Below are 14550 nucleotides of genomic sequence, written 5' to 3'. Positions count from 1 at the left end.
GGGAAAACAGTTTGATGATGAGAAACTAAGCCGAATTCGGGATACGGTGTTGCGAGGAGAGGCTAAAGAAGCAATAATGGATGAGGAAGGTGTTTTGAGAATTAAGGGAAGGGTATGTGTGCCCTGTGTTGATGATTTGATCCACACTATTCTTACAGAGGCTCATAGTTCCGGATATTCTATACATCCTGGTGCAACCAAGATGTACCGTGACCTAAAGCAACACTTTTGGTGGAGTAGAATGAAGCGCGACATTGTTGATTTTGTTGCCAAATGTCCAAATTGTCAGCAAGTAAAGTATGAACACCAGAGGCCCGGAGGAACACTTTAGAGAATGCCCATTCCTGAATGGAAGTGGGAGAGAATTGCAATGGACTTCATGGTTAGTCTTCCAAAGACATTGGGGAAGTTTGACTCCATTTGGGTAATCGTTTATAGGTTAACTAAGTCTGCTCACTTCATTCCGGTCAAGGTGACCTACAATGCAGAGAAGTTAGCCAGAATCTATATCTCAGAAATCGTTCGATTGCATGGAGTTCCACTTTCCATTATATCAGATAGAGGTACGCAATTTACTTCTAAGTTTTGGAGAACATTGCATGTTGAATTAGGTACTAGGTTGGACCTTAGTACTGAGTTCCATCCTCAGACCGATGGTCAGTCTGAGCGAACGATTCAAGTGTTGGAGGATATGCTTCGTGCATGTGTGATAGAATTTGGTGGTCATTGGGATAACTTCTTACCCTTAGCAGAGTTCTCATACAACAATAGCTATCACTCAAGTATTTATATGGCCCCTTTTGAAGCATTGTATGGGAGGAGATGTAGGTCTCCCATTGGTTGGTTTGATGCATTTGAGGTTAGACCTTGGGGTACTGATCTTTTGAGGGATTCATTAGAGAAAGTGAAATCTATTCAAGAAAAGCTTTTAGCGGCTCAAAGCAGGCAAAAGGAATATGCAGATCGAAAGGTTGACTTGGAGTTCATGGAGGGTGAGCAAGTCTTGCTGAAGGTTTCGCCCATGAAAGGGGTGATGCGGTTTGGTAAAAGAGGTAAGCTAAGTCCAAGGTATATTGGACCATTTGAAGTACTTAAGCGAGTAGGGGAGGTGGCTTATGAATTAGCCTTGCCTCCAGGTTTGTCCGGAGTGCATCCGGTATTCCATGTGTCTATGTTGAAAAGATACCATGGGGATGGAAACTATATTATTCGTTGGGATTCAGTCTTGCTTGATGAGAATTTGTCTTATGAAGAGGAGCCTATTGCTATTTTAGATAGAGAAGTTCGCAAGTTGAGGTCAAGGGAAATTGCATCTATCAAAGTTCAATGGAAGAATCGACACGTTGAAGAAGACACTTGGGAGAAAGAGGCTGACATGCAAGAAAGATACCCACATCTGTTTACAGATTCAGCTACTCCTTTTCGCCCTTGTTTTTCTTCTTGTGATCGTCCGAGGACGAATGATGGGTAAATTGGTATCTATTGTAACGACCTGTTTAGTCGTTTTGAGCAGCAAATTTTATTTCTGGAAAAACTGGCTGAGACGACGGATCCCACGACGGACCGTCGAGGGGGTCTCGTTCCAAAACACTTAGAATTCTGAAATTTGGATACTGAAATCGACTCTCTGAACTTCGTGACGGAATGGAAGGACAGACCGTCACAGGCATGATGGACCGTCACAGGCCCTTCAGTAAATTTCAGTCTCTGAACTTTACGACGACTCAGCAGGACGGACCGTCGCAGGCACGACGGCCCGTCACAGGCACGACGGCCCGTCACAGGCTGCGTAATCCCAGGCTGGGTCGGATTTCTTTAAATGATTTAAGGGACGTTTTGAACTATTCCTGCTATAATTATAAATTTAGTGGGTTAATGTTAATAATTTAACTACTTGAGGGTTAAAAGGGATAAACTTGAATTAATTAACGGGTTAAATTCATCATCTTTCATACTTAATTATATGCTAATTAGGGTAAAAGAAAGAGGGTTTGAATAAGAAAAAGAAAAGAACAGAAAAAGAAAGAGAATCGATCAATCGAGAGAGGAACGAAGAGGAAAGCAAAGATCTTGGGGAAATTGCTTGCTTGATCACGAATCTTCGGTGGAGGTAGGTTATGGTTTTTATACTATTCGTAGTTAACTCTTAATAGCGAATGATATGTGTTGGGTTGTATTGTAAAGTCTTCCATATGCTTAATTGTATGCTTGCATGAATATGATTATATAATTGTGATGAAATAAGCATGATAAAGCTATTGAATCCCAAATCTTGAAAACTCCAATCTTGGAAACCCCTTGTTAATGATGATGCCTTGGTATAAAAGAAGGCTTGATGAACTAAAGTAATGAGATTGATGATGCCTTGGTATAAAAGAAGGCTTGATGAACTAAAGTAATGAGATTGATGATACTTTGGTATAAAAGAAGGCTTGATGAACTAAAGTAATGAGATTGATGATACCTTGGTATAAAAGAAGGCTTGATGAATTAATAGAATGAGATTAGTGGAGCGGGTGTCACGAACCGACACGCAGAATTAGGGGATCGGGTGTCACGAATCGACACGTAGAATTAGGGGATCGGGTGTCACGAATCGACACGTAGAATTAGGAGATCGGGTGTCACGAACCGACACGTAGAATTAGGGGATCGGGTGTCACGAACCGATACGTAGAACTAGGGGATCAGGTGTCACGAACCGACACGTAGAACTAGGGGATCGGAGTGTCACGTTCTGACACATAGTAGTAGGGGAGCGGAGTATCACGTACCGACACAAGAATAAAGGTGATGAATCTTGAAAGATGTTAATATACTCAATCTAATGAACCTAATTCCCAAATGAGTATGATATGGTGGCTTGAGTCCTCATGAGTGTACTTGACGTTATTTATCAAAGATTCTTGTACATGTTGTTGCTAAAGATTGAGTATTGTAGTTGATTTATGATATGATCTGATATATATTGTTTCTACTTTGAGTTGGCCGATGATATCTACTCAGTACCCGTGTTTTGTACTGACCCCTACTTGTATGTTTCTTTCCTTGTTATTTGTGGAGTGCAGCAAACGTGCCGTCGTCTTCAACTCAACCGCAACTCTAGCCAGTCTTCATTACTCCGGATTTCAGGGTGAGCTAATGCTTCTAGCTTGGACTGGATCTTCCTCGTCATGTCTTGATGCCTTGAAGTTCCGGCATGGACTAGCTTTTTATGTATTTTTAGCTTCTTAGATACTCTTAGATTAGTAATTTGAGGATAGATGTTCTTGTGATGATGACTTCCAGATTTTGGGGATAATAATAAGTGTTTGAGTTTTTAGAAGTTATTTGATTTATTTTGTTAATGAGTTTTAAGTCTTCCGCAATGTATTTAGTTCATTATGTTTGAAATGATGGGGTTTAGATCGGTTGGTTTGTTCACATAGGAGGATAAATGTGGGTGCTACTCACGGCCCGTTTTGGGTCGTGACAAATATCGTGTATTTTTTTGCTCCTTGGACCTAACGCGGATCCACCCCTGATTGTAGGTCTAAGCTCCTAAATAATTTAGTTGAATGACTTTTATGAATGAAAAAATAACGTCCGACATTATTCATGGATTGGACTGGTAAGCTAGTGTAGACTTTTTTCTTTGGTTGCCTTGAGCTAGCCTCAATCTTGGATATTTTACGTAGAGTAAGATGCAATATCAACCTCTTTAAGCTAGTGTAGACTTTTCTCTTTGGGTGCCTTGAGCTAGCCTTGATCCTGTATGTTTTATGTTGACACCCACTTTTGACCGACCTTTAACCATTTTAAGAATACTATTCGATTAAATATGTATTTTAAAATTTATTTAAAGTTTAGAATTTTAGTCGATTTTTCTTCAAAATTATAAATTTTAGTATATTTTACTTTATAAAATTGTCGTAAATATTTTAAAAATAGTTTATAATTATTAATGAATTTCAAATGTTTTAAAATTTAAATGATTTTCAGATACATTTTTTAAAATATATGTAGTATTTCTTTAAATAGTAATTCATACACTTTTCTTAAAGTTATTTAAATTCTAGCCTATTCTAATATAATTTCTTCCAATTCTAGTCACTCCAATTCAAATTTTATTACAATCATAGCCACTCTTCCATTTCAATTCTAGCCAGTTTAATTACAATTTTAGCCATTTCATATCTTTTCTCATTTAACTTCATCTCATCCATCCAACTAAAAAATAAATTCTAGATCTAATCCCAACGCTTTATTTCAAATTAGATCAACGGTTAGATCAAATTCTTCTTTTGAACTACCAAATAATTAAACCTAAAATTATTCCCATTCCCCTCCCTCTCTTCTCCAAAATCACCCCCCCCCCCTCCTCCCCAATTTTTCCCGCGAACGTCAGAGGTTGCGACGCCCCACCCCTCTATCCAGTCAGCTTTCTCTCTTCTCCTGGAATTCACCGCCTCTCTTCTCCCCTAAGACCCCCTTTCTTCTCTCCTCTTCTCCCTCTCTTTTGCTCTTCTCCTTTCCCCTCTCTCCTTCGTCTTTCTTCCCTTCCCGTCTTTCTCCCTTTCCCGTCTCTTCTCTTCCCCTTCCCCTTCCTCTTTCTCTTCTTCTTTTTTTTTTGCAAGCACCAGCAGCCCGCGCAGCACCAGCGGACAGCAGCCACCAGTCGCCCAGAGCCAGCAGCCGCTGGCAGCCGTCGCTCCTCCTCCCTTCTCTCTCCCCGCCTGAACTCCCTCTCCTTCTTTCTCCACTCTCTTCCCTTCTTATCCACTCTCTTCTTCCCCTTTTCTCTTCCTCTTTTGCAGGTACCAGCAACTCCTATGGTGAGGACAACTCCAGCAGTACCAGGAGAGGCCACCAGCAAAGGAAATGACAGCAACATCAGCAGCTAGTAGCAGCTCCAGGTGAAAACCTGCAAGAAATCGACATGGAATTTCAGAAAATAATGTTGAAGCTTTTGAGTTTATTAAGACGGATCTTGACAGATCCGTCCAGGTACATACTTTAAAATTATCATCTCATTTAATAGTAATTTTGTTTGTATTTTTCATTCACAAGTTGTTTGGGATTTTAGGATATAGAGGTTGTTATGCATGTTAGGTATATGTGATAGTTGTTTTAATGTTCATGTGAATATTGCTCCATATTCAAGTGTGTTTGTGAATGTTACGTGCTAGCATTTTATCAATATAATTGGGATAAATTTCTTGTTTAAGTGGCGAATTTGTTCGTTACCTTCCTTAGTTTCGCCATGAATTTTGAAATCGAGCTTGAATGCAATATTTCCCGTTTAGTTTGATTATAGCATATTATGTTCATTCTGATTTCATACTGTGTTCATTCAGATTTCATATTTTTCTCTTTTCATAGAATGACTAATTTATTTAATTTTTTCTTTATTAAAATGAAATTTTAGTTTACTGAATCTAATTAGTAAGTTGTGAATATTTATCTTCTCCTTAATTACCCCCTAAATTGATTATCTTCCTTTTTGAAAGTTAATTTATTTTGTTTCCTGTGGAAACTAAGGCATGACAATCTACTCTCTTAATTATATATTTTTAATTTTTTGATCATGCATAGGTGATAATTTAATGCTTCAAAATATTGAACTACTGCATTCTCGTGGCTCCTTCCTTTAATACTTGTCCTAATTAATTTTCATTTTCTATTTATTTATGAAAATCTTCTAATTAATATAAGGTAAACATTGGAGTAAGGTGATTAGTTTTATATGATTGCCATTGCTTGCTTTATTATGACAACTTCAGAGTATTTCCTTGTAATATTTAGCTGCGTATATTTGGTAAAATAATTTAATAATAAAATCTTATGATATTGACTCTTCTTTATTTTCGGAAAGTATATTGTTCTTCCTAATTTTATTGTTACTTATTTATATTTGATAATAAGATCTGTATAAATCTAATTTTGTCTCCTTTAAAATAAGGAAATATATAATTGATCCCTTTTTTTATTTGGAAATGGATTAATTTCATACTTGTTTATATTATATGGTTTGTTTTTGGCTCTTTTTTATTTTACGGTAAAAGAATATTGTCTTCCTAACTTTATTCTTACTTATTTATTTTTGATAATGGTATATTTTTAAAATTTTCTGATTTTCACTCCTTTGAAATAAAGAAAATAATTTTAATTGATCTATTTTTTCTTATTTGTAAGTTTATTGATTTCTTACTTGCTTATTTATGGTAGAATAATATTTTCTGATTTTGGCTTCTCTTTATTTAAGGAAAATATATATTACTCTTCCTAACTGTTCTTACTTGCTTATATTTGGTAATGATATTTTTAAATTTTGGCTGATTTGAATCTCCTTTTTGAATAAGGAAGATAGTATATTTATTTAATTCCTTAATTTATTTTTTCCTTATTTTGCTTCCTCCTCTTTGCTATATAATTAGACCTTTCTCTCATTCATTGACAAAAAAATCCACATCTTTGAGAAAAACTGATATGCTCCCAACTAACACTAACTCTTGCTATAATTTCTCTCATTCTCTCATTGCTCATACACACATTCAGTCTCTCAACTCATCACTCATTCTTATAATACAAGTTGATAATCTTTTCTGTAGAATTGGTTAATCCTCTTTATTAATTTCAATTTGATTTTTTTATTTGTGTTGAGAAACGAAACAACAAAGAAAGCATCCAAGTTAGTTTCATTATCCTGTTACGTTTGATAATATAATTATGGTTATTCTTAATCTCTTTTTTGTGTTATTTACATGTATGTGAGTAATTTGCTACTATAATTCTACTATATTACAATTATTTTCTCATCGTATATGTTTTACATTGCCTCTTCTACCAGGTTTTGAACTTATAGTTCAAGATGTTGAAGATTTGCCTAGAAGAAATTGTGGACGAAGCCTCGTTCATTTTATTGTTATATATGGTTATTCGTTCTTTATTTTTACTTGTAATGTTTGTATAACTCGTTAACTCTATATATGTGAAATAAATTTGGGGGATCGTCTAAGGGGAGGGGTACTATATGTTACTTGTCACTCTGTCGCAAAATCTTATTTGGTTAGTCAAGCTAGACTTAAAACCAAATATAATGATAAAAAGTTTTCATTGCTTGATCACTTATTTAATCTTGTCTATTTTAGTACTTGAAACTAATTTGGTATTAATATTAATTAATTGTCGTTTCACATATCTTTTAGGTGGTAATACTTATAAATAAAATCAACATCTTGTCATTACTTTGTTTTAAATACATCTAGAATCCATGCCTATTGGATTGAACTAAATATTTGCATAAAATACCCATAAGTGTTTACCAATTTGGTTAGTCATTAGAAGTCATGCCATAGGAATTAACTAATAAAATCAAGTTCATTTAATTAGTTGAAATAATTTTTTTTCTAGTATGTTAAGTAATTGAAATCAATGTGCTTCACTTTTTTTTTTCAAAAGTAAAATAATTTCTGCATTTATAATCTTCTTCTACCTGTATTAAAATTAATTCATAAGCTATTGTGAACATGCTAAATTTTCTTAAATCATCTGCTTGCATTAAATATTGCTCAAAGGTTATTTTCTGCATTTGAACATTCCCTTGTCACATAAATCAGTTTGGTAATTTTCTGCATGTTCACTGAGATTTTGCAACTATAAATGCTTGTTGCTCCAATTAACTTTATTAATTTCTGCATTGTTTGGCCACTTACGAAAAATAGATGAATTTTCAGCATATTAAAATATTAATTGTCAAATCAAATATGTCCTTCAATAATCTCCATGATAAAAATATTTTTGCATGTTATCAATTTGTTACTGTTCGTAAAAAATATTTTTGCATTAGTAATAAATTTATTGTCGTTCTTAAAATAATTTTTTGCCTTAAACATAATAAAATCCTTTTGCCTTGAATAAATATTTTCTGCCTTTATAATTAAACCGACTACTATGTTAAAATATATATGCATGTGGGATCACTTCTATGCTACTTAGAATTAAGAGAACAAACCTGTTTATTAATTTCTGCTCACCTTAAATCAATTGAATATTGAAATTTGTATACATGCTATATTCGTATGCTCTCACAATTTTTTGTTCATTATAACTTTGTGTGGTTACACTTAGCATGAAGGCCTTTTGACAATTATGTGTTATTGCAAGCATGTCTAATTAAAATTTAGAGGCCAAATTGAAACATACCATGCTAAAATGACCGTCTTGTTTGTCTTGTTTGTTTGACTTGGTGTCTAGGAGGGCCTTATATTCTATTTTGTCTAAACCCACCCTTTAAGAGTCCAATGCCTCTCAGACAATCAAGTTAGGTTGATTAGGTACCTTTTAGGTACCAAATGCATGTGGTGGTAGGGTAGGGGTAGTTGGTCCTGTGGATATGATGACATCGACTTAGACTTGAAAGACAAACCTTGATTTTGTCTGTCCCTATATGGCAGCCTATCGGGAAAAAAAAGTCGAGTGCTGATCCAATAAGTCTCTTAGAGTCTCCCTTCTCTTTATCCCTTTGTTTGTTTTGTTTAATTATTTATTTTTTTGGGGTTGAAAGAAATTTGTTTGCTTATTTATTTGCCTCTTTTCTATCCCTCGCTTATATTTAAATTTTTATTTAATTTTCATTTATTGTTATCACTTAGTTTTGCATGTTTAGATAATTAATTAAAAAAATAATAAATTTATTTCTCAATTGTTTAATATTTTATCACCTAGACTCACATATTTAAATTTAATTAAAATAATAATATGAGTTATTTGGTCGATTCGTGTATCAAATGGTATCATATGTTAAAATAAATAAAAATAAACTTGATTGTTTATTTATTGTCACCTAGTCTTGGATGTTTAAATTAATTAAAATAATAAAATTGTCTTATTTGTTTCATATTTCTTATCACCTAGCAAGCATACTACTTAAACAAACTAATAAATGAAATGACCATATTTTCTACTTGTAACCCCACATAGAGTGCATGAGATATGGTCGGGACCCACATTTGTGGACCTTGAGGGATGTCTAACACCTTTCCCTCGAGGTAATTTGAACCCTTACCCTGATCTCTGACTCGTTGACCTTAGCTAAGCTTAGTTAGGTTAGATAGGTTCCCTAACGCGCCTTAATTCGTTAGGTGGCTACTCCAAACTTAAAATCCTAAAAGAGTTGTTAGGTCATACACAAAATATATTTTTGCGAAAATGGAGCGCGACATAATGACGACTCTACTGAGGATATTAGGTTCTTATTTATCATTTTGTTGCCTTATTTACCATCTTCTTTTCATGTTCCACCCTTTCTCTCTTCCTTATTTGTTTATTACCATGTTTAATCTTTCCCCTTTTCCCTTATTTGTTTACTTACATTGTTTAATCCCATACCCCTTTCCTTATTTGCGTGATTTTTTTATGTTCACTTTCCTTTATTTATTCATGCTTATTTTTTTATTTATTATTTATAAATTGCCTATATGTTACCGCTTTTCAATTTAAATGTTAAGTGTTTATTGCTTTGATAATTGACATTCCGCTCATACTTCCCCCAATTGAGACTCTCTTCCTTTTTTATTTTTGTTCTTATGATACTGTATCTTTGCACCTCTCATAATTACTCCAATTCTATTCAAATACCCATTATTGTGTGTCGGCATATGCGTGGACGTAACAGATAGTTTTACAACCGCAAAACCATGAACCTCTCGCATAGAATCCCTTTTAAGTCCATGTCAAGCCAACTCTTAGAAGTCCTGGTTAGGGCATACATGCTGCATAAGCCCTAGGTGGTTTGACCCTTGGTGTCAATCCACATAATTAGTAGCCACCCTCTCATCTAAAGGGCCCCAACACCCTTTAGACAAATTGCATACTTGTGTGCGAACATGATCATAATAATTAAATCAAACCAACTTTGCCAAAATGGAGTTTAGAAGTTGTTATTGTTTTATTTGCAGAGTCATGGATGAGTATGAACCCCCAAACTCTCAAATGGTGACAGAGTTGAGTCAGAGACTTAAGACATGGTGGATGAATATAAGGAGAGATAGGGAAATGGAAATTCATCAATTGCTGGGTGGCATCACATTTCTTATCTTTGTCACACCAAATCCTCACTTGACTAGGGCCTACTAGAGTTTTGGGACCCTGTGAGGATGGTTTTCAAGTTTACAGATTGCAACTTGACACCAAAAATTGAAGAAATTAGCGGTTTCATCGACCTTCCATACCATGAGTGTCAAATGATGGTACCTTATAAGCTATCATCAAGAGAATTTATAAAAAGTATAGGGATGAAGTTTAATCCAACCTTGACTTATTTAGACCTTGGGTGGACTCATGTAGACTTCTTATACTCACGATTCGGCCGAGATGATGGCTACTACATTTATGACTATGAATTTGAGTGCTCTGTTGAAGAATGAGAAAAGTATCGTCTGGATGCCTTTGCCATTGCCTTATTGGGATCTTTGATTTTTCCTAAATCAAGGGGAAGAATTGATACATGTCTAAGGTACGTGGTTTGAGACCTAGCTCAAAGAGGAGGCGAGCCTAGGAAAACCATAGTGCCCATGATCCTGGCGGAGATAATGAGGAGTTTGTCAGCATGTGTTGATGGTACGTTGTTCTTCGAAGGATGCAACCTTCTACTTCAACTATGGGCTATCGATCACTTCCACAAGCGATCTGACGTGGTATACACCTATCTTGGTCAAGACAACAAGATTGATAATCATCCAAGAAGGTTGGCACGTTTTGCCGCGCCTGTAGGACTTGTGAACTGACAGATATTTCTGACTGAGCTTGAGAGCCACCGAATTCAGTGGAATCTTCATTGGTTGCCCACACCTAATGTCATAGTAAGAGGGGACGACCGATACTTCATCGAGCTTATAGTCTTAAAAGGTGTCCAACCATATCCGCCTCTTCGAGTACTTCACCAATTTGGGCAAACTCAAATCATACCACTCCGATCTGACATAGAGCCATTTAAGTATGAGTTTGGACTAGATAAACCGCAAGTACACAACATACTTTGATGATGGGAACATGTGTTGACCACTCCTATTGGTGCACGACAGGCTTTATGCACGCATGGGTATCGCATAAGGATCTTGATAGAATTTGAAGTACCAATATCAAGTGGAGAAGGATACCATGCGCTTGCCGATGAAAGGGAAAACATATGGGCACGGAGCGTGTTGAACATGAGACAAGAAGTTCCTCCAATCACAAGAGGTCAATTGGCGCCAAGCTCTTAGAGTCGATACCTCCAAGATTTCAGAATTTAGGATGATTTCCCCCAAGTTATCTCTTTTCCCTAAGCTTATTTCATTTTTCTTATGATGTATTGTTTGAATTTTATAATAAACGAAAGTTATTTTGTTTCTTCTAATCTAAACTCCAAATTGGCAAATAAAGCTTGAATTAATTATTGTGCATCACTTATGTGTCGCTAAGGCCTACCTCTGGCTCAACGAGACTCCTTTGCATTTAGGGCGTTTATCTTAAAATAATGTGTTTGACATACCAATTTATGCAATGTTCTAACTTGGGCTTTTTTATTTTTTTTATTTTTTTATTTCCTTTACCCTTTCCCAACGATTGATCTGTAGACCATGGTTTATCACACACGATCAAAGGGTTCATTTCCTTCTCTCCCGACTGAGAATTGCAAAGGAAAAGTGAAAGCGACTAATGCTAGTGTTATGTGCAAAACTATTGAAGAGAAGTGCCTTTCAAACAAGTTAGTATCAAACCTTGAGTAGAAAATAAAGAAGTTAGAAGAAGAGTTGTTGGACATGCGCGAGTGGGAAAAGTTGTTACTCTCCGCCAATCCCACTTTGGTGACAAACATGGATATGTCACCTTTCACAAGTCAAGTCACTCTCCAAAATAATCCTCCTCTAGATTACTCTACCTCTCAAAGTCAACTGAGCTCCATTCAAATGCCTCCAAAGAACATCTACTTCCCAAATCACCCATATCCTCCGCAGCATCATGCATATACTCCTAAACCTCAACACCTTACTTTACACCTGCATCATCCCACTTTGGAAGCTCCTCAATACGAAACACCTCTGCACCAAGTTCCATGGCATCATGCGCCTCTCATGCCACTTGCAATTGCTCCATATCAAATGTATCTGTACCAAAGGCCTCCTATGCCATATCGACAACCAACATATCCTGGGCACAATGCCAAAGTTACTCGACCGCATATTCGCCAAAACCTCTTCAAGGTTGAGGAGAGACTTGGAAAAACTTATACTCCTCTGACTGAGTCTATAGGCCAACTTTATGAAAAGTTGAGGATTGCTGGTCACATAGGTCCTATCAATGAAATAAGGATGACTACACATGCATCGTGTATTGAACCCTCCAAGATTTGTGCTTATCATTCAAGAATGGAAGGACATACAATAGGAGAATGTCGTGATATGAAAGACAAGATTCAATAACTGATTGATACTAAGGCCATATGCTTGGAGGACTTTGCAACAAAGGAAGATCAGATGTAAACGCACCAACGTCTACTTGATCTAGTTTCTCAAATAAGGTTTGCGCCATTTAAGTTCATGTTTCCACATCCAGACACCCATGATAACATATGGGCAAATAAAGTTGGTCAAAATCTACCATTCAATTGCTGCTCAAGAATGTTCTCAATATCTCTCTTATGCTCTTTTTATAGTTTGGAACTACGTCAGATTTGATTTCCGTTTAAGAGGGGATACGTAGGCGCTCCTATGGGGGTTAAGTCTTATCATAAATAAAACTTTCATTTTTCCTTTTTGTTGATACCTGGGGTAGAATTTTTGAGAGGGTCTCAAAAATTTCATCTAGATTTCTCCTTGCACATCTCCAGACTGGGGCAGATTTTTTGAGTAAACTCAAAAATTCCATCAAAAAAATTTCTTCTCAACAACTGGGGAAGAATTTTGAGAGGATCTCAAAATTGCTGAAAATCAAGATTAGACAGAAATTTTTAAGAGAATCTCAAATAATTCAACAGTCGAGCTACAACTACAACATATCAGAATAATAGAAGTTCTACACTGGGCATAAATTTTGTGGGGAGCTCAAAATTTTTGACAACACTCCGAAGAACATTCTATCATACACCAAAGGAGCACGCTTTGCCAAATCATGGATACAGATCAACCTCCCCCTTTAAACTAACTATTTTTATTTGAATGTAGAAAATACAGGTACATATACAAAGGCAATTTCAACAATCAACACACCACTTTTGAGCCCGACAAATGACACTCGACCCTTCCAACAAGGCGGATGTCCAAGCTACTGCATACCCTCATCATTCAACTATGCAGTTGCACTATGCCTGAGATCTAGGCTTGCATGACTACATTATGCTCGATATCGCATTATGCTTGAAGAATTGCATCATCTCATGTGCCCGATATTGACTTATGCTCGAAGAATTGCATCATTGCATGTGCTCGATATTGCATGTGCCCAAAGAAATGCATCATCGCATGTGCTCGATACATATGCCCGAAGAAATGCATCATTGCATGTGCCCGATATTGCATGCGCCTGAAGAAACGCATCATTGCATGTGCCCAATAATGCATGTGCCCGAAAAAATGCATCATGACCTGCAGACAACATTTTCATGACCTGAGGATACATTTCGTGTATCATGGCTTAGACATCATAGCCTAAGACACCATTTTTCATGGTCTTAAGGCAAACATTCATGGTCAATATGGGAAATTGCACATGTCTACATTTTCCGCTTATTCTGCTCTAACCACTCTATTTAAGTCATATAACAAGTTATAGCTGTGCAGATTACAGATTCACATTCTGAATGGTTGTTCCCTTTATTACAAACAAATGCTCTGACTAACTCTTGGCTACTCGTATTATTGTTTCGGCTACTCAGCTAGCTCAGACTACAATGGAGATATTGTCAGACCCAACTCGCTACTGTGACCTACCTTTTCTTCAGTTGGGCTTGTCTGCCTCAAAATGACATTTAGGCTCGTCCACCTTACAATAGGACTTCTAGACTCGTCTAACTTATAATGCGACATCTAAGCTTGTTCGTCTTACAACGCGATATTTAGGCTCGTCTGCCTTACAGTGTGACTTCTAGGCTCCTCCACCTTACAATGCGACATCTAGGCTCGTTCGCCTTACAATGCGACATTTAGGATCGTTCTCCTTATAGGATATTTAGGCCCGTCCGCCTTAAAATGAAAGTTAGGCTGTCCATCTTATAGAACATTAAGGTCGTCCGTCTCAAAGGACATTTAGGCTCTTCCACCTTAAAAGGACATTTAGGCTCATCCGCCTCATTGGACATTTATGTTCATCCGCTTTATAGGACATTTAGGTCGTCCACCTTAAAATGACACTTAGGCTCGTCCCCCCTAAAATGACGTTTAGACTCTCCTTACAACCAGACATTCTGTCGTGCCCCATTTTTGCAGAAAACGGGTTTTGTGCACGACCTAACAACTCTTTTGGGATTTCGAGTTTGGAGTCGCCACCTAACGAATTAAGGCGCGTTAGGGAACCTATCTAACCTAACTAAGA

The 14550-nt window shown here is 36.5% G+C and overlaps 1 long non-coding RNA gene across 1 annotated transcript; it reads left to right on the top strand.

The window, feature by feature from the left end:
* The first annotated feature begins 4337 nt into the window (after positions 1–4337).
* On the top strand, positions 4338–7110 carry LOC138338222 (uncharacterized). The gene is made up of 2 exons (XR_011211655.1): positions 4338–4986; positions 6830–7110. It is a non-coding gene; the product is annotated as an uncharacterized lncRNA (long non-coding RNA).
* The last annotated feature ends 7440 nt before the right edge of the window (positions 7111–14550 follow it).

The sequence above is a fragment of the Solanum lycopersicum genome, chromosome 9 (assembly GCF_036512215.1).
Source record: "Solanum lycopersicum chromosome 9, SLM_r2.1".
Classification (NCBI taxonomy): Eukaryota; Viridiplantae; Streptophyta; class Magnoliopsida; order Solanales; family Solanaceae; genus Solanum; species Solanum lycopersicum.
This window is presented reverse-complemented; position numbering and strand designations above follow the sequence as displayed.